Genomic DNA, 27,088 nt, shown 5'->3' on the forward strand with positions numbered 1-27,088 from the left:
CTGACCATGGTTCATGACTGGCTAAGCGAGATAAAGGACGATGTAGCCAAAGGGAATGTGCTGACTTCTTATTTGCATCCTACCACCATGGTTCATGTTCTTATAGTTAGTCTGGATACGTTATCTTACTTCTTGGCTATTTGATATCTATTATGTGTTTATCGTTCTCCTGCTTAGTCATTGTTTCTGCCTTTGGTCTTTGAATCATCGAGCTTGCCGTAGACCTGTTGTTCCTTGTCGTATCTTTCATTTTTGAGAAGTGTGTATTTATTATGTCTCTTTTATTTTGAAATATTCGTGGTTGTTGATAAGGCATAAAACCACCTCACCAATCAGAGGCTGCCACATGACCGAGCCAAGGACAATCCAGGAATCGAACCGAGCCGTGCGGAGTTTGGCCGACCCGATCACCACCAAATTTGACACTCAGCCCCTCGAGGGTCGACCACCCAGCCGAGAACTCGGCCGAGCACTGAGTGTGCAGCACAATGACAATACAAGGCGGAGCAAAAGATCTCCCCATCATGGCTGAGCTGCCCGTTCGCCGACCCCCGGGTCTGAGCCTATGCAAGTCAGCCATGATCAGAACCCCATAGTGCGGCCGAGCTCACACGCAACTGAAGGTGACCCTCAGGTCATATAGGCCGAGGCCGAGCACTGGGGCCAAGCTCTCCACAGAAGCACCGATAACGCCTCATCGGGGATCGCGATGCCACGTCAGCACCACCCGAATATCGTTGGATAAGGATCAAGCCATGATCTCATCACGATACCGAATCGCACTCCCATTAGGACTCTTACCTTAATAAGAGTCCGACCCCGAAGATAACTCTCCACTCCGCCCCGCGCGGAAGAGCCCCACCAACAGAGGACTCTTACCATACAAGGACTCCTCCAACCGCCTCATCTCCCTCCATAAATACTCAGGTATGGAGCTCAAACGCTCATCTCACTTTTTACTAGTTGTTACATTGTTGCACTGGAGACCTGACTTGAGCGTCGGAAAGTCCTAGGCCAGAGCCACACCGGCTCTCTTGCACTCCCTCGGTTTTTTGCAGGCTCATCCATGGGCGAACCGGGCGACAGAGGTTTTCACACGCAACAGATTTGGCGCCGTCTATGGGAACGACGTCAACTAGTCATTGTCGTTTCTGCCAATCCAAGGAGCGAAGACAATGGTGGTGCAAACAAAATCAGGACAGCACGGCTCCGCCTCCCACAGGGATGAGCCACAACTTGATAGGCAAGCGAGACATTTGCCACCCCCTGAAATGTCATGGCAAGGCATGATCGGAAGACCCCCACGAGGGGAAGGAGCGCGGCCAGCGCGGGTACCGCGGCCAACCCGATTCCCCTGGTGGATGGTGGGAATGGCGAAAGTGTGTGGGACGCGACGACAAAAGGACGGCCGAGGGCCGATCCGAACCATCCAGGGCTGAATTTGTCATTGCCACCACCCGTGCCAGGAAGTTTAGATCTGAAGCCCCGGCGAACAACCGACAAGTGATGGACGTTCAACTTCAACTGCTGCACACTAACGAGATGCTACGAACTCTCATGGGACAGATGGCCTAGGGCGGTTTGCTAGGCCAGCCACCAGTCGCACCCCCCTTAGCACCAGTGCTCATCGAGGGAAACTTGCAACAGAATGGTGGTCGGCGTCGGGCCGAGCCAAGCGGAGCAACGTTGTCTCATCCACCCTGTCAGAAAACTCCTCCCCCGCGTCCCAACAGGAGTGCTCAGCGGGATGAGCAGGAGCATCGTCGGAGCCCGCGGATAGGGCGAGAGATCAAACCAGCGGCATCGTTAGCGAGAAGATCGGTATTTTTAGGCCGGCTCGGAGAGGACGGACAACCGAGGGCACACCGAGAACAACAGGAGGTAGCCCCCCGGCGTCGAAGCCCGCCTCTCCGAGAAGAGTAGCCTAGAAGCCCCCGCGGGTCCAACTTTTAGGTTAAAAGAAGAATAAGGAGGGGTGATGCTGACCGAGCCGACCAGAATGGCCGACCTCAACCGGACGACCGAGCGAATCAATCCCAAGCTGAAGGACAAAATGGTCGACCTCGGCCGAATGAATAGGATAATTTGCACCAAGTGGACGAGCCGAACGGTCGAGCACCTGAAACTGAGCTGGAAAAGTGGCTACGAGACTTGGCCGAGCAGGTGGAGGGATTGAAGAAACAGGCGACCCCGGATGCCTATTCCCTGGTTGGATGACACCCTTATCCTCCCGAGATCAAGACCGCGCCACTACCGGCCGGGTTCAAGCCACCTCCCTTTAACCGGTATGATGGGATGACCAACCCGATGGATCATATCAACTACTTCAATGCGATGATGACCATGTATGGGGGAACCGAGATTGTCTCTTGTCGGGCTTTCCCCGCATCTCTCAAGGGCGCGGCGACCTCATGGTTCTCCTGGTTGCCACCAAACTCCATAACAAGCTTTGTTCAACTCTGTCGAGCCTTCGTCACGTGCTTCCAGAGTAGTATGAAACACAAGAAGACGACGGTCAACCTCCTCAGTGTGAAGCAACGGTCTGATGAGTCGATCCGAGCGTTCGTCTCACGTTTCAACAAAGAATCCTTAGACATCAAGGATTTGGATGAGGCCACGACCCATACTGCGATGAGCAACGGGCTCGCTGACATGGACCTCATCAAGGACTTGGCCTGAAAGCATACCAAAAACCTGGCCAAGCTCTTGGAGAGGTGCACTGAGTTTGCAAATATGGTGGAGGTACTCCAAGCCCGGAAGGGGAATTAAGACAGAGCCGAGAAGAAAAGGCCGACGATTGATGACCGCAAGGAGGAAAAGTGGCCCAAGACTAATCGTCGAGCCGAGAGATCAGACCGAGCTCGGAGCCCCGATTACACCCCACTGAATACCTCGTATAAGGAGATTTTGATGCAAATACAGGACGACGGGTACATCCGTCGACCTCGGCCGATGCAAGCCTAGTCATCTCGGAATCCCAACAAGTATTGTCAATTCCACAAGGATACAAGTCAAGACACCGAGGATTGTTATCAGCTGAAAAGAGAAATTAAAGAGCTGATAAAAGAGGGGCACCTGAAGTGATATGTCAAAGGAGGCCTCGAGGAACGTGGGGGTCGATGACCCGAGGATCGTGGAAGGAGAAAGGCCGAGCCGAGGACAGATGGCTGAAGAGCCAAGCACGACAAGGCCAAAGACAGGACCAAAAAGAAAGATGACGGATCCAGGCCGAGCAGTGACAAGGGAGCCCCCATATACACTATCCTTGGAGGCCCCAAACAAGAATTCGCATGGAAGGTCAAGGCAAGTACGCGGTTCGTAGGGGTCACAGAGATGCTAAGAAAAAAGCCAAAGTCCGAGGCAACAATCTCCTTCACCGAAGCCGACCTCAAAGGTATATGTTTTCCTCATGATGACACTTTGGTGGTACGGGTAGAAATTGCGAAGTGACCCGTTCATCGGGTATTGGTTAACACAGGGGCATCTGTGGACTTCATGTCGCTCGACGCATACCAGCAATTTGGCTTCGGCGATAATGCACTCAAGCCGGAAGGAACTTCCCTCCATGGGTTCTCGGGGGCCACCGCCACAATCAAGGGCTCAATCAACTTACTGGTCACATTCGGACAAGCTCCATGTCAAGTGACGACCCAAGTCAAATTCATGGTATTACGATCGGTGGTGGCTTTCAATGCCACACTCGGTCTCCCATCACTGACCGCCCTTCAAGCCATTATCTCGCCGACACACTTGAAGATGAAGTTCCCCATGGAGAACGGTATCAGTGAGATCTAAGGTGACCAAAAGAAGGCCCGATAGTGTTATGCCACCTTCGTCAAGCAAAACAAAGGAAATGTCTAAGGAATGACATTGTGCATCGGGCACCTCCCTGAAGACCAGCGAGATGAGCTCACTGAAGACACGAAAGACCCGTAGAAGACCTCATCCCATTCTCCCTCAGCAATGAAGATCCAACGAAGACAGTACAACTCAGATCATTGCTGAGCGAAGAACAAAGGAATCGGCTCAAAAACTTCTTAAAGAGGAATGCCGACGTCTTCGCCTGGTCAGCCGCCAACATGCCGACCATACTGAGGCACATAGCCGAGCATTGACTCCATGTGGATTCGAGCCGAAAGCCAATCCAACAGAAGAGAAGGAACTATGCTCTTGATCAGCAAGCCACGATTAGAGAGGAAGTGGAGAAGCTCCAACGGTCAGGGTTCATCCGGGAAGAAAAGTTCCCGACTTGGTTGGCGAACGTCGTCATGGTTCCCAAGCCGAATGGAAAGTGGAGGATGTGCGTCGACTACATCGACCTCAACAAGGCGTGCCTGAAAGATGAGTACCCGCTGCCTCGGATCGACCTGTTGATAGACGCCACTGCCTGGCACGAGATGCTGAGCTTTATGGATGCATACTCCGGCTATAATCAAATTCTAATGCATGAAGAGGACGAGTCCTACACGGCTTTCCGAACCGACCAAGAAAATTTTTTCTACAAGGTCATGTTGTTCGGGTTGAAGAATGTCAGAGCAACGTACCAGCAGTTGGTGAACTACATATTTCAGGCACAAATCGGTAGAAACATGGAAGTCTATGTAGACGACATGTTGGTGAAGAGCTTGAAGGGCGTGCATCATTTGGCCGACCTGGAAGAGGCCTTTGGCGTGCTTAGGAAAAACCAAATGAAGCTAAACCCCGCCAAGTGCGCTTTAGGCGTAACCTCGGGGAAATTCCTTGGCTTCATGGTCTCCATTCGGGGCATCGAGGCCAACCCGACGAAGATCAAGGCCATCCAAGAGATGAACCCTCTGATCACGATCCGAGAAGTACAAAGGCTGAATGGAGGAGTCGCGGCACTAGCACGGTTCAAGTCGAGGTCGGGCAAAAAGTGTCTCCCATTTTTCAAAACTTTGAAGAACATTCAAAGCCCGAAGGATTTCAAGTGGACCGACGAGTACCAACAAGCTTTTAAAGACCTGAAGAAGTACTTGGAGAATCCACCTCTACTCTCCCGACCCGAGCCTAAAGAAGAACTCTAAGTTTACCTCGCCGTGACCCGATCGCGATTAGCGTGGTGCTGGTCAGGGAGGATGGCCGAGCACAAAAGCCCATATACTACATCAGCCATGTCCTTGTCGACGCCGAGACAAAGTACTCCAAGTTTAAGAAGGTGGCCTTCGCCCTAATAACAGCCGTAAGAAAGCTGAGGCCCTATTTCCAAGTTCATCAGATAGCCGTGTTGACAGACCAACCACTCAAAAAGATATTACACAAACCGGATGTGTCAAGCCGGTTGATCGCGTGGATGGTAGAGCTAAGCGAGTACGACATAAGCTACCAGTCAAGGACGGTGATAAGGGACAAGCTCTTGCGGACTTCATAGTGGAATGCACAATACCTGACCTGGAGGAGCGGGAAGCCGAACCAACGGGATAGGCTGAGACCGAACCCAAGACCGAACATTCATGGGTCATAAATGTAGATGGCTCGAGTAATTTCATCGGGTGTGGAGCTGGGCTGATCTTAGTCAGCCCCGAGGGATTTCGCATACAATATGCCCTAAGATTCAAGTTCCCAACCTTGAACAATGAGGCCGAGTACGAAGCCCTCCTACCCGGGCTCCGAGTGAGCAAGGTTGTAGTCGTTGAGCGACTAAAAGTTCGAAGCAACTTCCAACTTATGATCATCCAAGTCAACAGTGAATACGAGGCTACAGATGAAAGAATGATGGTATACCTGAGTCGAGCCCGAGCACTGATCTCTGAGCTTGAACACTTTGAGATGACCCGAGTACCAAGGCAAGAAAATGTTGTGGTTGACTCCCTTTCGCGGTTGGCCAAGGCCAACCTCCCAAATCTGAGCCAATCGGTATATATAGAGATTCTTGAGAAGCCCTCCTTATAAGAAGAAAGTATCAAACACATTGAGGAAGACGGGCCGACCTGGATGGACCCGATCATCAACTATTTGGAGAATGATCAACTCCCAGAGAATCGTGATGAAGCAAGAAAAGTTATGATCCGAGCCACAAAGTATGCAATGATCGACAGCGTGTTCTACAAGAGAGCTATCTCAACTCCGCTCCTCTGGTGCCTCGGACCGAAATGGACCAAGTACGCCTTGGCCGAAGTGCACGAAGGAATATGCGGGAGCCCTATGGGCGACCGAGCACTAGCATATAAGATACTTCGGTAAGGATTCTACTAGCCGAGAATACAAGAAGAGGCCATGAAGTACATGAAGACGTGCGAGAAGTGTCAGCTCTTCCCACCAGTGCCAAGCCGATCTGCAACAAAGCTGACGTTTATGTTGAGTCCGATTCCCTTCGCTATGTGGGGGATGGATATACTTGGAGACTTCACCCCGGCTTCTGAAAATCAGAAATATGTGGTCGTTGCCATCGACTATTTCACTAAGTGGGTTGAGGCCGAGCCCCTGGCCACCATCATCGACAAGAGCATGGAGAAATTCTTCTGAGATAAGGTGATCTATTGGTTCGGACTACCCAAAGTGCTCATCACTGACAACGATGCGCAGTTCAACAATCCGAGCTTTCTAGAGTTCTGCAAGCACTTCTACATCGATTTTTGCCCGGTCTTGGTAGCTCATCCACAAGACAATGGGCAAGTAGAGGTGTCAAACCAAACACTACTTGAGGGGATCAAAAGAAGATTGGATGAAGCCAAAGGAAGATGGGTGGAAGAGCTGTCGAACGTCCTATGGGCGTATCGGACAACCATAAGAACACCGATCGGGGAGAGTCCTTTTTATATGGAACCGAAGCTCTCACTCCCATCGAGGTCAAAGCGTCATCATACCGAGTGCTCAACTTTGATGAGAAGACCTATCAAGATGGGCTTAGAGCCAACCTTGACTTTCTCGATGAAGTTTGAGAGAACGCCTTGCTTCAAAACACAGCTTACCAACAGAAGACGGTAAAGTACTATGACTCGAGGGTGAAGGAGCGACATTTTCGCTAAGGAGACCTCGTCCTCAGAAAGCTCAGTGTGTCCCAACCAAGACAACAAGGAAAGTTGGCACTAAATTGGGAGGGACCGTACATAGTCTCCAAGCAAATTCGCCCAAGGACGTATCGCTTGCAGACTCCGACGGGCAAGAAGGTACCGAGGCCTTGGAACTCAAAGAATTTGAAGAAATTCTTTCAGTAAAGTATTTAGCTCGGCTCGGCTTCGAGCGAGCACATCCGAATGTACCTGGCCTCAGCCAAACAATTTGATTCAATAAATAGAGTTTCTCCCACATTTATAAATGCATTCTGAGCCTAAAAATGCTGAGTCATAAGATCAGTCCTTATAGACTGGCCGACGTCTAAAGACCGACCTTCATAGGTCGGCAACAAGGTAATAAGACCAGTCCTCATAGATCGGCCGACGTCTGAAGACCGACCCTCAAAGGTCGGCAATAAGGTCATAAGACCAGTCCTCATAGACTGGCCGACGTCTGAAGACCAACCCTCATAGGTTGGCAACAAGGTAATAAGACCAGTCCTCATAGACTGGCCGACGTCTAAAGACCGACCCTCATAGGTCGGCAACAAGGCCGTAAGATCGGCCCTCATAGGCGGGCAGACCGAGAAACTTAAACTCCCTCCAAGGCCGAGCGGAACAGAGCCTACAACCAAGCAAAATTTCTAAGGCATTAAGCTCGGCCGCAAAGGGCGACTCTGACGCATAACCATCAGTACGACAATTGACCCGAGCTGATCACTAGAAACCAAAAGGGAAACTTCCCAAGGATATAAGGTCGAACGAAGATCTCGACCCCAGTCCGATGAAGGACTGAGCCGACCACCAAGTCCAATGAAGGCATGGCCGAGCACCCAGGTTGAGCCAACCACCCAAGGTAACATTGCTAGAAGCAGCCGAGTTCCTGACCTCAGCCAAAGGAGCCGCTCAGCCTCGGCGCTCGGGCGAATAGAATAACGTCAACAAAAAGGAAAGAGACAATTGTTGAGCTCATACACTTAGCCAAATTTGGAAGAAAAAATATTTCATTCATTAAAAGCCAAGGAGCTCGACACGATTACAAAAAGGAGGAGCTAGTCGGCTCATTACATAAAAAAAAAAGCTGTCAAAACCCCAAGCATGGGGATATGCACATCAAGAGAAAAAGAAAAATTCTAGAGCTCGGTGGTATCAAGGGGGTTCGTAGCAGCAGGGTCCTTGGTGGCTATGTCCTCGGTGGCGTCCTCGATAAATGGGGTGAGCTCATCCCTCGGGGTGGCCTCGGTCAAGCCAACCTGGTCAACCTCCACCCTGACATCTTCGCCTAACTCCTCGACCACGGTGGTCGCATTGTCGTCAAATTGAGAAAGGTTGAGGGTGGGGTAGGCGGCCTTTATCTCCTTCAAGAGGTCGGCTCATCCTCCGTCGTAGCCCTCGGCATATGAAGGCATCCTTAGGCTATGACACACGTCCGCATACTCCGCAGACATGAGGTAGTTAGTCACCGCCTCGGCCCGGGCGCACTTCAGATCGGCCTCGAACTTCTTTTTGGCCTGGTCGAGCTGACCCCTCAAAGCCTTTGGCCTCATCCTTGTGCTTGGCCACCTCCACCTTAAGGATCTCGACCTTAGCCTCAGTGATTCCGAGCTTCCCAGCGGTCTCGCAGAGTGCCAGAATGGCCTCGTGAGCGTCCTCATTGGCTTTCTTAACCTGAACCTCGAGAGAAGCATTCGCGGTCAGAAGCCGCTCAAACCAAAGCATGGTCTCCACCTCTTTGGCAAAGCCCTACAAAAAGACATCTGAGAAAGAATCAGGCGGAGCCCATTAGGTCGGACCAATTAGTAGGAGCTGAGCAGAAGCTTACCATGTTGAAGTCCTGGAACAGGGAGGAGAGGAGCTCGGGATCGGACAATTTCTCGAGCATTTCCTTGTCCTTAGGGAGCCAACTTGCATCGAGCCACTCCTTGGCATGCGTAGCTGACATCAGGGCAGAGTCCCCTGGAAAAAGACACCAGTTTGGCCGAAGTAGAATGTTGTTAGTCGAGGTCCTCCCCAAGACCAGCCAAGAAATATCTCTGGGCGAGGCAACCGGCGGAGTGGTACCACCCATCAGGTTGACGAAGATCCTATGGCGCTTGGGGTCCCTCGACGGGCACATCTCGCCCTTTTGACCTTTCCCCTTCTGGGGGGGGCTCATCTGACCCTTGCCCTTCTCGGCCTCAAGGCCGACCACGGCCCCCGTCTGGCTCGACAGCACAGGTTTACCCTTAGGCACCTTCGAGGTCTCGCCTTGGGATTTCCTGTCAGCGGCTTTCTTCCTTCACTCCGCGAGAGTCTCGGCCCTGAGCCAAGCCGAGTCCATTAGAGGAACATTTTTGACCACTGCAAAAGGAAGAAAAAGAAAAATCAGACTAAGCTAAAAGAAAAATTATAAGTAACGACCTCGGCTCGGATATTCCACCAGGGGTCAGATTCCATCTTTAAAGAAACCCCTCGTTCAGGAGCTACAAGACATCGAAGGGTAGATGTTGGCGAATTAGATCGAGCGAGGACAACTCATTCTCATTCAGGGGCAGAACCCTATTCACGTAGCCCAAGTGGATCTCCTTCCACTCAGTTCCGAAGGGGCAGTCCAGGATGGAAGCGAAGAAGAACCAAGGCTTCCAATGCTTATTGGAGGTCGGCGTCCCGACCAGAAACCTATGGCCGATCAGGGCCGACCCCTTCCCAGTTCGGCGGGTTAAGTAGTACCACCCCTTCTCCGGTGACTTCTTCAAAAAATAAAGCCTAGCAAAAAGGGCCACGCTCGTAGCTTGGCCCATCTCGCAGAAGAGGACGTGGAAGCCGTACAACGCCAGCCACAAGTTCTGCACTAGCTGACCTGGGGATAGGTGGAAGTGGTCTAGAATTTGGTCCACCAGGTCGAGCACCGAAAGCCTGAAGGCATACTTGAATGCAATCTCGGACAAGGCCACCTCGCTAGGCTGAATAAAGCAGATCATCTCCCCGAAATTGGGGGCTCGGAGCTTAATCTCCTTGGGAATGGCGTAGTGGCTCTAAGGCACAGGAGGTCAGCTTTGGTGACTGTACTTGAGACTGTGCCGATGCTATCTTCCTCCGGCTCGGGAACGTCGTTGGAAGAATCGACCAAGCCGACCCCCCTTGAGAAAACTTCTCCTCATCTGACTCATCGTCGTCTAAGGAAGACGACCCCGAGCCCTCGACTTGGTCTTTGCGACTTGGTTGGGCCTCCTGGCTGGACTTCATGGGCAGGGGGGCCTGAGCCATATCGGCCTGATGAGGCTTCGCTATAATGGGCTCGTCCGAAATTGAGCCCAAAAGGTCTATGGTGGGGGAGCGAGTAGGGAGCTCTCGGCTTGGACTTGCACCCTCGGCTGCTCTAGCGAACACTTCGCCTGCGTGACTACTACCAACTGACATAATGGGCAGAGGAGACTTACTGATTGGAGAAGCTTCGCAGACAAGCCGAACATGAACTAGAAAGTTGAGCACGCTGAACACTGGACGAGCTAAAGACGCTGAGCTAGCCGAGTACTCAAAAGCTTGAAACAGTAAAGAATGAATAAAAAAGAGTCACCTATTTATAGCCTTTGGGCCGAAGCGATCCGATGGCTGAGGAGATTTCGGCGCTGTTCAACGATCCAGATCAAAAGACGATTCGAATTCCTAAGCACCATTATGAGGCCGAGTGACGTGGCCCTGACACCCCAACTGTCAGACCGTACAATGTCAAATTGTAGATGAAACGAGCTCGGCTTGGTCACAAGGAGGGATAGCCGAGCGGATCGAGAAATTTCACTCATTAGTGCCGAGCCGACCCCTGATGAGTGGGGGGCCTGTGATAAGGCATAAAACCACCTCACCAATCAGAGGCTGCCACATGGCCGAACCAAGGATAGTCTTGGAACCGAACCGAGCCGTGTAGAATCGAGCCAACCCGAACATCGCCAGATTTGACACTCTGCCCCTCGGGAGCACCCAGTCGAGCACGCGCCTCACCAAGAACTTGGCTGAGCACTGAGTGCGCGGCACGATGACAATATAAGGAGGAGCAAAAGATCTCCCCATCACGACCGAGCTGCCTGTTCGTCGACCCCCTAGTCCGAGCCTACGCAAGTCGGCCGCGGTTAGAACCCCAGAGTGCGGCCGAGCTCACACGCAACTGAAGGTGACCCTCAGGTCATATCGGTCGAGGCCGAGCACTGAGGCCGAGCTCTCCACAGAAGCACCAATAACGCCTCACCGGGGATCGCGATGCCACATCAGCACCACCCGAATATTGGGGGATAAGGATCAAGCCATGATCTCATCATGATACCAAATCGCACTCCCATTAGGACTCTTACCTTAATAAGAGTCCGACCCTGAAGATAACTCTCCACTCCGCCCAGCGCGAAAGAGCCTTACCAACAGAGGACTCTTACCATACAAGGACTCCTCCAACCGCCTCATCTCCCTCTATAAATACTCAGGTATGAAGCTCAAATGTTCATCTCACTTTTTATTAGCTGTTATGCTGTTGCACTGGAGACCTGACTTGAGTGTCGGAGAGTCCTAGGCTGAAGCCACACCGGCTCTCTTGCATTCCCTTGGTTTTTTATAGGCTCATCCGTGGGCGAATAGGGCGACGGAGGTTTTCACACGCAACATTTGTAACAATATATTTAGTAGGAAATGCGTTGAGTTTCATATTAACAAATGTAAACCTGACTTTGTGTTTCTTTGCGAAGCCAAATGCCCCAACCATGATTGTTTACGCCACTTGTCGCCCTTCTCTAACTTTATTTCTTTACAATATCAAAATAGTGTTGGTACTCATGGAAAAAAGGGAGGCATTTGGGTGTTGGGGAGGGACTCGGGCTTGGTGTTATAGTCTATTTGCATGGATAACTTCATTGGGTTGCAGGTTTCTTTACCTAATATGCCTTCTTTTTGGGTCGTGTGTATCTATGCCCCTCCACATGCGGTTGACCGACTTCCATTCTTGGATTCTTTGAGGAATTTCATCGGATTGCTTCAACAACCATTTTGTGTGCTTGGGGACTTTAATGAAGTCCTCTCTGCTGCAGATAAGTTGGGTGGCACTTCTTTCATGCTTTCCAAATCCGGGTCCGCTCTGTCAAACCTATTAATTGACTTTTCACTTGAGGAAATTTGTTGGTCTGGCTCTAGGTTTACGTGGACTAATAAACAAAGTCCTCTTAGGCTCGTCAAGGAGAGGTTGGATAGAGTGTTTGCTTCTCCATCTTGGTTTACCCTATTCCCATCACCCTCTGCTTCCAAATTGTCTTCTCTAGGGTCTGACCATAATCCAATTTGCTTAAAAACCACAACCTCCCGCCCTTCTTATAAGAAATTATTTCATTTCCAATAAGCCTGGAATTCTCACCCTGAGTTTGTGGCCTTTTGTTCTTTTGCATGGAATACTTCACAGTCTGAACCCTTACCCAGTAAGCTCTTCACCTTTTCCAACAAATTAAAGAAATGGAATAGAGAAGTCTTCAGCCATTTTGATTCCCTTAAGTCACATCTATTCTCCTCATATCTTTTGGATTCTGATAAGGACAACCCTGATCCATACTTGCTCAGTCATGCTTCGCAAAAGATGGGTTGGATTTTTTATGCAGAAGAAATTTTTTGGCTCCAAAAATCTAGGCATTTGTACATCAACGATGGAGACCGGAATACGAGATTTTATCATTCGGTAGCTAACTCGAATCTTAGGAGGAGAACTATCAAGTTTTTAAAGGATGAGCAGGGTACTGTGATTGAGGATCCGAAAGCCATGGCACATATTTTTGCCAATCATCTTATGAAATTATTCACAACCTCTAATCCTTTGGATGCAAGCTTTGTGGAATGTCTCTTCCCTGCTGTGATAGATGATGCTGCGTCTAGTTCCCTTTGTCGTCCACCCACAATGGAGGAGATTAAGAAGATTGTCTTCTCTCTTAGCCCTTTGAAGGCCCTAGGTATGGATGGCTTTAATGCGGGGTTTTTTCAAAAACACTGGGATCTTGTTCGTTCCGATCTGGCTCTTTTGGTTGAAATTTTTTTCAAATCTGGGCTTATCCCTTCTGGTCTTAATCACACTCTTATTTGTCTTATTCCCAAGATTGCCAATGCTTCGCAGGTAGGGGACTTTAGACCTATTAGTCTGTGCAACGTGTCCTATAAAATTTTATCTAAACTTATTGATTCCAGGTTTAAAAGCTGCTTGCAGTCCTTCATCTCCCCTTTTTAGGCGGCTTTTATTCCTGGAAGGCACATTGGTGATAACATTATCATGGCACAAGAAAATTTTCATTTCTTTAATCACTCCAAGAGTAAAAGGGGGTATGTTGCTATTAAGATTGATATGTCTAAAGCTTATGATAGAATTGAATGGGGATTAATCACTTCTCTGTTCAAGTTTCTAGGATTTGGGGATAAATGGGTTCAACTGATTTTTGCTTCAATTTCTTCTACTTCCTTTTCTATTAAAATTAATGGCAGCCCTTTTGAATATTTTTATGCCTCTAGGGGACTTCGTCAAGGATGTCCTCTTAGTCTCTATCTCTTTCTTGTGGAGATGGAAGTCTTGTCCCGCTTGCTTTGTGCTTATAGGGATTTGGATTTATTTCGCGGGGTTAAGATTGCTAGGTCAGCTCCTGAAATATCTCATCTTCTATTTGCCGACGATATTTTCATTTTCTGTCGGGCAACCAAAGAAGACCTTCTTACTATAAAGGCTGTTTTGGATCTTTTTTCTGACCTTTCTGGGCAGGAAATTAATTTCGCTAAGAGTGGTATATACTTCAGTAAGTCGGTGCCTCATGATGTCCGTCTCTCACTCTCATCCCTGTTGGGAATCAAGGAGATGGCCATGGACTCTGTGTATCTTGGCACCAACCTCTTCCATGGCAGATCTAAATGTAGGAATCTGGAGAAGTTGGTGTTACATATGCAGCAGAAACTAGCCTCTTGGAAAACTAAGTGTTTATCCTAGGCAGGTAGAGTTGTTCTTATTAAATCTATTTTGGCCTCTATCCCTGCCTTTCTTATGCAATGTTTTTGGTTTCTTAACAAAATTTGTCACAAGATTGACTCCATTTGTTTAAGATTCTGGCATGGTAATTTGAATAGTGACAAGAAGAAACTCTCCTTGATCTCTTGGGATAAAATCTGTAGGCCGAAAAATTGTGGAGGCCTTGGGTTTAGGAAGGCTGAACACCATAATAAAGCTCTTCTGTTGAAACTTGGCTGGAGGTTAATTTTTTAGCCCTCCTCTTTGTGGGCTCGGGTACTGAAGGCTAAGTATTTTCCAAAAAATAGCTTTTTTGACCCTACAACTAGAGGTAAAAAGGGGTCATGGTCTTGGAATAGTATTGCTCAAATTATTCCAGATTTATTGGGTCTTGTACACCGACGTCTGGGCAACGAGTGCGACACTTCCTTTTGGTATGATAAATAGATCCCCTCACTCTCCGGTAATCTCTCTCACACTGCTCTTACACCTGTAAAATCTGATGCTAGGTTATTGACTGTTAATCATTTTAGACAAAATAATGATTTTAATCTTTCTCTTCTACACCAATGTATTCCTTCCTGAATGATTCCACTTATTCAGAAAATTAAAACTTCGGATTCTAATGATAAGTGGTGGTGTTCTAAGATAAAATCTGGTCTTCTTACCACTAAAATTGCTGCTAGATCTGTTTCTTGCCCTACAGGAACTTCTGATAATTTTGTTAGTTGGTGGAAATTTTTTTGGAAACTTCAGATTCATCCCAAGTTTAAAATTTTCTTCTAGCGTTTGATCAATGCAGGACTTCCCACCAAGGATATTTTATCAAAATTTATCCAGATTGACTCTTCATGTGCTCTCTGTGGAAATGGTGTTGAATCTCCATGGCACCTTTTCCTTTCTTGCGATTGGGTTAAACGCATCTGGGCTACCGGACCTTTGGGGCTAAGGCCTGACTCCTTGGGATTTGATAGCTTTCACCTTCTTTGTCGGTTTTTCTTCTTTCAGTTTAAATCAGATAAAGTTTTGTTGTCTTGGTTTTTTGGTGTTTTTATTATTACTTGCTACTATATTTGGTCGTTAAGAAACAAAATTGTGGTTGGTTACGAACAACCAGACCCTCTCTGGGTCTTACAGGTTGTTCAAAAATGGGTTGTGGATTTGAATTTATATCCTTCCTTGGATTTTTCAAAGGATTATGTGGCAACTGATTTACAATTATCTTCATTTTGTTTGCCTAATTATGATTATCCTATCTTAATTTGTGCAGGTTTCAGTTCCTCTGGACTGACTGAGGCTGGCTGGGCCTATCTCATTTTGATACATGGACAGTTTAAGTTTTTTGCCACAGGAACCGTATGGTTCACTAAGGAGTTAGTCGACTATATTTTTGCAATCCGTCAAGGGTTAGACCATGCCACCTGCATTGGGTTGCAGATTAAAGAAATTTGGGTTGATAAAGTAAGGGTCACTCAATATCTTCCATCTCCAACCAAATGCTCATGGGCGTGGAACTTGGTTGATAGTTTGTTATATATTTCTGACCTCACTCAACATGTGCAGTTTAAGTTTGTTACAAATACAGTTTGTATGCATGTTGCCAAAAACTTGGCAATGAATGCTTGTTCTATGGGTTTCAGTTAATTTATAAATGTTTTCCTTCTCATAAAAAAATAAATAAAAAAATATCTCGCCCATGATGATGCTCCCTCATGCGCTGTGATTGGCCACAACACTGGCACAAGGGCTATGCTCCAAGGCGGAGAATTCTCTCCATTTAAACTAGTTAACTATTTCAGTTCCACTACTCTTAGGGCTGATTTTGTATGATTTCGAATTCAATTTCAGATTGATTATATGAAATAGTTAACAAGTAAATTTTTTTGTCAAAAAATTGAAATTGTTTAGATAGCATCAATCTAAAATATTTTAAGAATAAGAAATCCATTTGATAGTCCATTTTTGAGAATAGGTTGTTTATATTTCTTTGGGAGAGGAGGGTGATGGTAGTGGTGAAATATTGATTTTGCTTTCATTTCTTCGTAAATATGTAAAATAACATATTTACCCCTAATATTAACACATGCATATTAAAGTGGAGTGCATAAATTGATTAACAGGTCCTCAACTATTTCATTATTTAATATCAAATCTAATTTCATTTTCTCATAAACATGGTAAAAAAATCATACCAAACACCATATTAGGAGGGAAAATAATCAAATTTCTCTTCATCCATGTTGAAGAGAGGTATCTCTTCCATCCATAGGTCCAAGTTTCAGTTTTTAAGCCTGGTCTCGATCAAGTTAGAAATTGAAATGTATTGCGACATTTCGATAAAAAAAATTATATTGAAGATTAAAAAGGAGGCAAACAAGCCTAAGACAGACTACAGGCAAAGAAAGCTAAAGCTTAAAAAGGGGGACTCAGTCCTAAAACATATTGGCAAGGGCAACAAGCCAATCGCTCACCCAAGAGAAATAATAAAACTTATTTTTTTGGTAGAAAATAAATAATGAAAAGAAAAATAATAAAACAAGGCTATGGGGGATCTGTGAGGCACACAGAGGGGGTCTTTGTCCTATTTGATCATCGGGGGCTCTCAACATATAAACCAACCTGATCAAAAATTTCGATTGAAATCTAGAACATTTCAGTGGTTAGTTTTAAGTATGGGTTTTGAAGCCCAAATGGCAAATTAGGTATTGAAACTTCTAGGAAAGCCTATATTATGCCCTTTAAACATAGTGGAACCCTTAGATTTTAAAATTCACACTCAAATGGTAGTTTGACTTTAGACCTTAGGTTTGTAGTAAACGTTGTATGCTATTGTATAGTGATATACCTTCAACTTAGTAAAGTCGAAGATCGTGCTACGATGTGTAGCATATAAAAAATTCAAGGAAAACTACCAAGTATATACTTTATATGCAAAATTTATTTTTGGGGAAAGTGATACCTTTAACTTTGAATCTTATACAATAACAACAACAAGCTCAGCCTTATCCCAACATAATGGTGTCGGCTACATGGATCCAAACAAACAAAGTAGGTAAAACTGAGGATTAAACAAAATAAGGGAATGAATAGATAGGAAATAGGGAAAGGAAATGAGATGAGAAGTGAAAACTGGGAAATGACAAATGAATGATGTAAAAAACAAAAGAAAAGTGAAAGATAAGAGTAAGAGGAAAGAGGCACAGCCCAGCAAGTCAGGAGTTTTTCAGCTAAATAAGGTCTACTACATGGATCCTTGCCCTCCAATGCACTCTATCTCAGATCATACTTGGAACAAGACCTAGACTATGCATGTCCTTCCTCAAAACTTCTCCTATGGTCATTTTAGGTCTGCCCCTCGCTCTTTTAGCTTCTTAAATCGAAATCATATCACTCCTCCTTACTGGGGCATCCCTAGGTTTCTGTTGAACGTGACTAAACCACCTCAAACAACTTTCTCAAAACTTGTCCTTGATTGGGACGATTCCCAAGTCAACTCTAATACGTTTATTCATTGCTCTGTCCCTCCTAGTTTTTCCACATATTCATCTTAACATCTTCATCTCTATGACACATAGCTTCTCAATATGACACTTCTTAACTACCCAACATTCTGCCCCATACATCATAGCCAATCGAATAATAGTCGTATAGAACTTTCCTTTAAGCTTTAAAGGAATACGTTGGTCACACAACACTCCAGATGCACCTCTCAATTTCATCCATCTCACTTTAATTCTGTGTAAAACATCATCTTCTATGTCCCCTTCTTTATTAATGATTGACCTAAAATTCTAAAATAGTCATTTTGCGGTATCTCTCTTTTCTCAATTTGCATCATATCAGTATCCATCGTAGTGTGACTAAAATTACACATCATATACTCTGTCTTCGTTCTACTAATCTTAAAACCTCTAGTTTCCAAGGTTGATCTCCAAAGCTCTAACTTAGCATTAATCATTGCTTTTGTCTCATCCACCAAAACAATATCATCGGCAAAGAGCATGCACCATGGGACCTCATCTTCAATGCTCTTGGTTTGGTCGGCCATGATAAGCGCAAAAAGATAAGGGCTAAAGGTTGATCCTTGGTGTAGCACAATCATAATTGGAAATTCCTTGCCCTGACTTCCCACAGTTCTCACACTAGTCATCACGTCCTCGTACTCGTACATATCCTTTATTACATCCACATATTTACTTGAAACCCCTCTCTTCACTAGAGCATGCTAGATTAAATCTCTAGAGACTTAGTCATAGGCTTTTTCCAAGTCAATAAAAACCATATAAAGATTCTTCTTGCTATCTCTATATTTTTTCCATGAGCCTCCTTAATAAGTAGATAGCTTTTGTCATGGATCTACCTACCATAAAACCAAATTGACTCACCGAGATATGGGTCTCCCTTCTCAAACGGGCTTCAATAACCTTCTCCCACAAATGGAGCAAATCGTCACTTTTAATGTGTTCAATAGAGCTGCCCAACAACTTGTTCCATATTTGTATAGGAGTGCTTTGACAAAAAAAGAGGTGTGCAGGTTGTTAGAGTCAAAACCAACGGAGTAAATGAAATGGATTGAATTTCATTCGAAACTTGACATATTGCACAAAATTTCTCTAAAACAAAGAAATTTTAATTAAAAAAAAGGGGTAATTTACACATACCATCCCTGAGGTTTGACGAAAGTATGATTTTACTCCCCAATTTTGGAAAATTTTGCGTACCCCCCTAAGTTTACAAACGGTAACAAATAAACCCATTCCATCAGGTTATGACTAACAATGTTAAAATTAAAGGGTAAAGTGACAAAAATGCCCCTTCAGGTATCCTTATAGGGAACACCATGGAAATCAATTCGGAAGAACATGATGAGGTTATTTATGGCCCTAGTCTTATACGCATCGATAGTGATTGACACTCTTATTCACATCTGATTCTTCATCAGATGATAACCTACAAAACCAAGGGATTGTTGCTTAATTGAAAGGCAACGATTCCACCAGTCTTGAGGATTCGATTGATGAACTCGCCGGCAATGAAACCAGACACGATGATGAAATCAAATGTACCATCTAGGATCGAGTTCTGTCGCTCGGCATCAAATCAGAGACGAGATCCATGTCGTGGGCTTTCAAGAACTGGGCACCGTGAGTTGTAACCTCATTGCCATCGCCGTGTCGGATCACAAAGAGGGCTTTGTCGCCCGATTTGAAGAGACCCTCGCTGGTTAAGTCATGAAGGAGCATAGGCGACAATGATTCACCATGGATGAGAACCTCAGAGGTTACAGAACTGTAAGTTAAGGAAGAATCTCGAATGACCATTGATCCAAGCCAGGGAGAAGTGATAATGGCCAAAGCTAGAAGCACCGATCGAGCGATAACCTTAAGAACCCTTGAATCGGGTAGCTTAATTATGAGCTGATCGTGAGGAGTCACAGTGATCCCACCTCTGTGCAGGTGCTTGATCCTACACTAGGTCATGGTGGGTCAAAATCTTGGAACCAACCCCATTTCTTCTTCTTCAAAATTTCTACTTTGAAGTGTCGAGAATTCGATCTGAATTCTTCAGAATGCAGGCGAGGAAGGGAAGAAGAGAGAGTGTCGCAGGCTTTGTTGGTAAATGGACTTTTTGGTTTTACAGACGATGATGATGATATCAGAGAAAGAAAGAAACTAGGGGACAGAGATGATTCAGGCGAGAGGAGAGGGAAGAGAAGTTAGCGAGTGCAAAACCTGGAAGCGGTGTGGTTTCCACCCACGAGGGGCACTCAGGTGCTTTGGATTCTTGACCAAAGGAGCATCAACTTCCTAAACCTCTGAACTTCCATTATTTTCGATCAAACCGCCCTAGATTGAAGAAGGGTTTTCCTAAGCCGCCAAGGTTTGTTTCTTCCTTTTTAACGGGACTGCGATAGGAGGAGAAGAAGAAGACAGAACAAACTATGGAAGGCCAAGAATTGCAGGAATCTTCTTTCTTCTTTCTTCTTCTTGGCTGTTGTTTGTTTGGAATGGAGAGAGTGAGAGGGTGATTTATTGAGTGAGCCAATGGAATTCAATTGGATTAAGAAGGGAAAGGTGAGTTGTTTGGGGTTGGGAGTTTAGGGTTATACCTACAATTCATCTTCCCTTTTTTTCAAACCCTAAAGGATTTGGGGAAGATGAGTTGAAGGTTTTTTTTTCTTTCTTGAAGGGGCATTTTTGTCACTTTACCCTTTGATTTTAACATTGTTAGTCATAAACTGATGGGATGGGTTTATTTGTTACCGTTTGTAAACCTCAGGGGGGTATGCAGAATTTTCCAAAACTGGGGGGTAAATCATACTTTCGTCAAACCTCAGGGGTGGTATGTGTAAATTACCCTAAAAAAATTCTATTTTTATATCATCCAAGGTTTCATTTCGATGTCTATCAAAACTAAAATATCTCACAAAATTTCAATGATACGTTGAACCATGGTTCCATCTTATCATTGTTATGTCATTCAAATGAAAATCATTTGATCTAGACCATTGAAATAAAAAATGCATGTGTTTATATATTATACAACATACATGGAGGCCACATTGACATTATAGTAAAAATGCATACAGTAAATCGTATATGTAATATTAAGAAGGAAGGTTCCTTGCACTGTGTGTGTGTGGTAAGCTTTTGCACTTTGTTTGCTTTGTAAGCTTTCGGTAGAAGAATATTTGTAGTGCTTGAAGATCTCTCTCTCTCTCTCTCTCTCTCTCTCTCTCTCCTATAAGGAAGAAAGTCAATTGTGACCTAGATGGGAATGGGAACTGACTTTGGGATCTTTATGGAAATTATAATATTCTGTCAATTTTGTTAGTCACTTTAGGTTTCATTGAATTAAGGGAAAATTACACTAACCACCCTTGAGATATACCATATGTTTAAGAACCACCCATGTGTTATCCGTAATTACAATTGTCCCCTATTTGGCTGACATTGTTAGATATGAAATGCAAATGAATCTTTTACTTCCCCACTAAACCTCAACCAGTCGACCTATATTTGAAACATAATCGTGAAAAGACTTCTATTTTTGAAACCCTCTTCCCTTTCGTCTCCTGCCTGCGATTTGCATCAAGATCTACAACTCTCTGCCTATTTGAGTAGCTGCAATTTTCTGGCGACCTGAGGACCTGCAACTCCCTAGCGAAGGTAATTAAACTCCTCTTCATTCTATCCCTCTCCTCTACCTTCGTTTATGTGAAATTAGGGAAGAATCACCCTGTAATCGCACTTTATAATCTCTCTTGCCATGAAACATAACTGCTACAAAAATTTTCCCCTTACTCAATCTTCCATTCTGCCACCCAAAGCCTTCCAAGCAGGCACATACCAATGCACTCCAAGAAAACCCAACTTGGGGCTCTGCACTTTGAAAGCAAAGCAATTGTTAGAACAATGTGTTTACCATTCAATCCAAAATGATTCTCCAATATGGAGATATATACAATTATATAGAAGATCCCTAGTTGGTTGCTAGAGAATTATCAAAGGATTACAAGAAGATTGAATTCCATATCTATTCTATATCACATGTGATTTCATGGGATTGCAATCTGCTGAATAAGCAATGGTTATCACATGTGGATTTTGAGAGATTGAGATGGTTGTGTATTCCAAAAATAGGAGAATCCGATCTTGAGTATCCATAGGGAGAGGGATACTCAAGATCGGTTGATACACCCCCTCAAGTGGACGGCTAATGACAACGGATCTTCAACTTGTCCCGTAAGAATTGGTAGAGTGCACCTGATAATGCCTTAGTCATGACGTCGGCAATCTGATCACTTGTAGAAATAAATTGAACTGTCAACTGCTTCTTGGCCACACGATCTTGCACAAAATGAAAGTCGAACTCGACGTGTTTTGTGCAGGCGTGGAAAATAAGGTTGGCCGAAAGATAAGTAGCCCTAATATTGTCACATCATAATATCGGTGGGGCCTTTAATGGAAAGCCAATTTCATTGAAGAGCGACTCTAATCAAATTAATTCAGCTGCAGCATCGGCTAAAGCCTTGTACTCTGATTCGATGGAAGAACGGGCCATTGTTTTTTGTTTCTTGGATCCCCAAGAGACCAGATTTGGGCCCACTTACGATCGGCCTCATCACTGGCCCAATCAGCATCAGAAAAGGCTTGAAGACGGAAGTCCAGTGTTCTTTGAAGAAGAAGTCCATAATCCTGAGTTTGCTTAAGATAGTGCAGTATACGCTTTACCATTCCCTAATTGTCTTCAGTGGGGGCATGTATGAATTGGCAGACCCGATTTATAGCAAAGGACACATCAGGTCTTGTAAGTGTTACATATTACTGCCCCAACTAGGGCTGCAATAGGGTCGGGTTGGGTGGGCTTTATAGAACCCTAGCCCAACCCTAAGTCCCCTTAGCGGGCCCAAGCCCGCCCGACCCTGACTCGGGGCGGAAAAATCCAACCACGACCCGCCTAGAGGTTGGGCCGGGCCGACCCTAATTGGCCCCGATCATGGGGAGGGGAAAGAAATGCATGGGTTGGAATGGGTGGAAGAACTTATTAATTTTACATAAAATAACAATATAATAAATTATATTATAACACTTATTGTCTTCATATATAGTATATTATATAAAAAATGTGGGTGAAATTTAAAGTTCATAATGTATAATTTATATCAATATATATTTTATAGTATAACTTAAATCAGGGTCGGGCCGGGCCAGGCCAAGCTTAGCTCGAGGCCTCAACCCTAACCCGACCTGACCCACCCTCAGGGCCAAATATCTCAGCCCAGACCCTATTCGGGCTCAGGGCGGGTTCGGGCCGGCAGGGCCAGACTTGCACCCCTAGCCCCAACAATAGATCGGTATAAAGTCACATCAGAGAATGGAGCACCCCCTGCATCGGATTGGTTGGATACGGTAGCCATAGGAGTGAGGATGCCTTTATAATCAGCCATCCCAGAGTGAGTGAGAAGATCTCCAATGTATCGAGACTGGCTGAGGAGCAACCCTTGGGGATGAGAAAGAACCTCAATCCCCAAAAAGAAATGTAAAGGGCCCAAATCTTTTATTGAAAATTCCTTAGCAAAGGGATGAAAGAAGGTGGGTTATTTGGGCTGGTTTATTACCAGTGATGAGGATGTCATCTACATAGATGAGAACATAGGTCAAGACACCACCATGGTTGTAAATAAAGAGTGACGGGTCGATTTTGGAAGCATTGAACCCATAAGAAACCAGGAACTGGGTGAGTCGATGGAACCAAGCTCGGGGTGCCTGCTTAAGGCCATATAATGACTGATGGAGGTGACATACATGGTCAGGACGGTTAGGATCAGTGAGGCCAAAAAGCTGAGTCATGTATACTTCTTCAGTGAGGTGACCATGAAGGAAAGCATTGTGCACGTCTAGCTAGCGAACCAACCATTGATGGGCAACAGCCAGTGATAAAATAGTTCGAATAGTGGTAGGCTTCACCACAGGGCTAAACGTATCGGTGTAGTCAATTCCATGCTGTTGGTGGAACCCCTTGGCCACCAAGCGGGCTTTGTAACATTCTAAGGTACCATCAACCTTGCGCTCAATGCGATATACCCACTTGCAGCCCACAAGATTCATTGAGGAGCGACGAGGAACCAGGGTTCATGTGCCATTGCGCACCAGGGCATTAAATTCATCAGCATGGCCGTTCTCCATTCAGGGATTTTGTTTGCTTGTGTAAAAAATGTAGGTTTGGGGTTAAAGGTGGTGGGTGAAGAGGAAGAGGTAAGGGCTTGTGGGTGTTGGGGTCTAGATCGGAGTTGCATGGGGTGAAGCCGAGTGGGTGGAGGAGGTGGTGTGGGTGGGGTGGCATATAACTCAAAGATTGGTTTGGTTCGTGGAGGGGGGGAAGATGGGGGAGAAGGTGTAATTTGAGCCATTGGAATTGGAGAGGGTGGTAAGGCCGCCGGTGGGGAGTCCAAGGACAATGGTAATGGAGAGGGACTTGTTGTCACATGTGGCGGTGGTGTAGGCATTACAGGTTGGGTGGGAGAAAGTCCTATGGGAGCCACACCCTAAGGAGAGCTAGTAGACGGGGGGCATGGCAGTGGACCAAGGATGGAGGGAGAGGCAAAGGGATAATTCAATTCATCAAATCGAACTTGACGGGCTATGTAGAAACGATTATGAAGTCGATCAAGGCATCGATAACCATGATGGGTGGAGCTGTAACCAAGAAAGACACAGGGTATAGACCTATAGTGTCACACCCCGGCCCGGTTCAATAAGGTCAAGTGTGACAGGATGTCTCAGACATTCAACCAAGATCACAATGCAATTCTCTATTCGCAGTTTCATTCACAATATACTGAATCAAAGTGCAGCGGAAGCAATTTAAAAAGACGTCAGACATAATTAAGGGAAAACTAGTGATAACAGTTATATTTATATATGAACATTCATGTACAACAGGGTTACAATGCTGGTTCACAAAAGATGTAATACTAACTCAAAAAGATTATATACAATGGGTACTACAAAAGTGATATAATAAAAAAGGGAAGAAGAAGCCTGATCAGTCTGGGAGATAAGGAGAACGAAGCATCGTGCTCCACCAGTATAGAAGTATCAACTCCACGGTCAACAGGAGAATCCTGAACAAAAGGAGTCCCCATAGAAATACAAGCAGCAGCGACAGTAGCCTCATCTGTAAAAATAGTAAGGATCCACGGGGGTGAGCTCTCGACTGAGCCCAATAAGGGAATGCATGCAAATCAAACACAATAAACATGATGCATGTTCTAGTTTAGCATGCACCTATCATAGATACTAAGTCTCATGAGGTTCAAGTACTACTGTGGTAGATGCTAACCTCGGTCCCGAAAACACATAACCAGATGTCGGTCACCAGAGCGAAACCATTCTACCACGGTGAGGACCCACCAGGAAAGCATATCACCAGGCAGCTAACCCAACAAACCCCCAATGACCAACCCTACTATTTATTCCCACAACGGAATACACACGCTTACATGGGACAGTAAATTGCACCCTGGCATACCCTTAAGCTGTACGACGGGTTGTCCAACACCTTACCCCTATTGGTCAGGGGCGTAGTACTGGGTTATGATATATCAGCCTAACCCAGTGCAATCTATGCATGAAAGAACATGTATGGATAGCTGAGTTGTAAGAATAAACAGTACTTCACTTTCATCAATTGAACAGTAACAATAAATATCAATACAAATGCAAATGCCAATGCAGCCTAGAGTCACATGCAAACTAATGCAAAAGAAAAATAAGCTAAGAAACTACATGAACAGTGTATTGTTGATGAAACATGACATGACACACAGAATAAACAAGAATTAAGTAAGAAACACACATAAAGTAAGTCAAAATTCCCTTACTTGTATCTGTAGATTAGGTCTAAACAACTACCCTCCAAATATCCCAGCAACACAGACAAGATCAGCGAAGCACAGGCTGAAACAGTCCCTAAACAGCAGAAAATCACCAACCTTTGGGGATCAGAATACAGCCAGGGGTCAATCCAAGGGGTCAGGCTCATTTTGGTCATATTTGGCTGAACCAGACAACCGGTTCAACCCTGGTTTTGCATCCGGTTCAAGGGGCAGAATTGGGGGTTTGGTCTGTATATGGTGGATCTTGACATGCAAGCTGTCAATTTGGAGTTTTAAACCTAATCCAAGGTGGGTGAGTTCTCTTGTTTTTTGAATTTCAAAATTAATTATTAAATTGGGGATTTTGGTTATTTATTCCCAAATTAATGGGTTAGAGTTCATAAATTTGGTCCCTAGAACCAGATTTGGATGCAATTAGGTGGGCTGCCAAGGAATTCAGGTGAAATTGAGTAAGATTGACCCAATTCAGGTTCATATAGGTCAAATCTCTATGGTAAAAGCTTAAATCTGTAAGCTTTAACGGCAACAGCAACTTAGGTTGCAATTAGGGAGGAATTAGAGAAGAAATTGGGTAAGAAGAGATGGGAGCTGCAAGGACTTAGACTTACCTAGGTGTGCAGCAGCAAGGATTGAAGGTACAACCTTGAACTTCAGCTCCAAACCTTCCAAATGGAGATTTCCAGTTTCAGAACCAAGGCCAAATTCGATCTTCCCCAAGGCTGGTTCTCTTTTCCTTTCTTCCCTTCTCTCTTCTCTATTTTCTCTCCAAATTCTCAAGACTGAATTTCGGTTCTCTTATGCTTAGATAGGAATAGTGAAGTAGGATTAGCATATATAGTGGGTTAATTACTTAAGGGCTGATTGGTCTTATTAGGCAAAAACAGTTTTAGAAACTAATTCCTAAAACAGTTTCTTAACAGACTTTTGTTTTTATTAGTTTATTCTAACCGTAGAGTGACGCCATACGACATTAGGGGAAATCCAAACGCGAGTAATTGTTAGGAACAAAATTATCACTGGGGACATGGGTCCCACAAAGGAAAATTTACTAAAATACCCCTCTAACTCTATTTGGTCGTATAATCGATATATAAATACATATAACTTCATACTTACAATGAGTTTAGTTTAGGGAAAGGTTCTGCATGCCCTCCAGGTAGCAGATGAGACACAGGTAGCTTAGATGGGAGACCCCACTAGGGTTCTCTGAGTCCAGAAGGGCAAGTTGAGAAGAAGACTCCCCGGAATCCTCCATAGTTATGTCAGGGGATTGATGTAAGACCTCGATCGATGCAGCCCATAGCATCGAAGCAAGCATCGACATAGAACTGGAACCTGAAATCACACAAGTTCCAAAAATTTAAATTTATTGCGGATTTTACACTCCACCCCCCTTATTAGAATTTCGTCCTCGAAATTTGATGTACCTGGAAGATCGAAGAGATAAGGGTATCTCTCTTTCATCAAGTCCTCTCTTTCCCAAGATGCTTCAGCTACAGAGTGATTACTCCACTTGACTTTAACGAAAGAGATAGTCCGATTCCTTAGGTTGTGTTCCTTTCTGTCTATAATCTCCTCAGGCACCTCTTCATATGTCAGGTCAGCAATAAGCTCAGCTGGTTCCTGAGGTAGTAGATGTGACGAATCATGGATGTACTGTCTCAACATAGAGACATGGAACACATCATG

General features: G+C 45.2%; 1 non-coding gene across 1 annotated transcript; it reads left to right on the top strand.

The window, feature by feature from the left end:
• Positions 1-18,856: 18,856 nt before the first annotated feature.
• LOC122663477 lies at positions 18,857-18,932 on the top strand. The gene has a single exon (XR_006333147.1). It is a non-coding gene; the product is annotated as a small nucleolar RNA U31b (small nucleolar RNA).
• Positions 18,933-27,088: the final 8,156 nt, after the last annotated feature.

The sequence above is a fragment of the Telopea speciosissima genome, chromosome 5, assembly GCF_018873765.1.
Source record: "Telopea speciosissima isolate NSW1024214 ecotype Mountain lineage chromosome 5, Tspe_v1, whole genome shotgun sequence".
NCBI classification, from domain to species: Eukaryota; Viridiplantae; Streptophyta; class Magnoliopsida; order Proteales; family Proteaceae; genus Telopea; species Telopea speciosissima.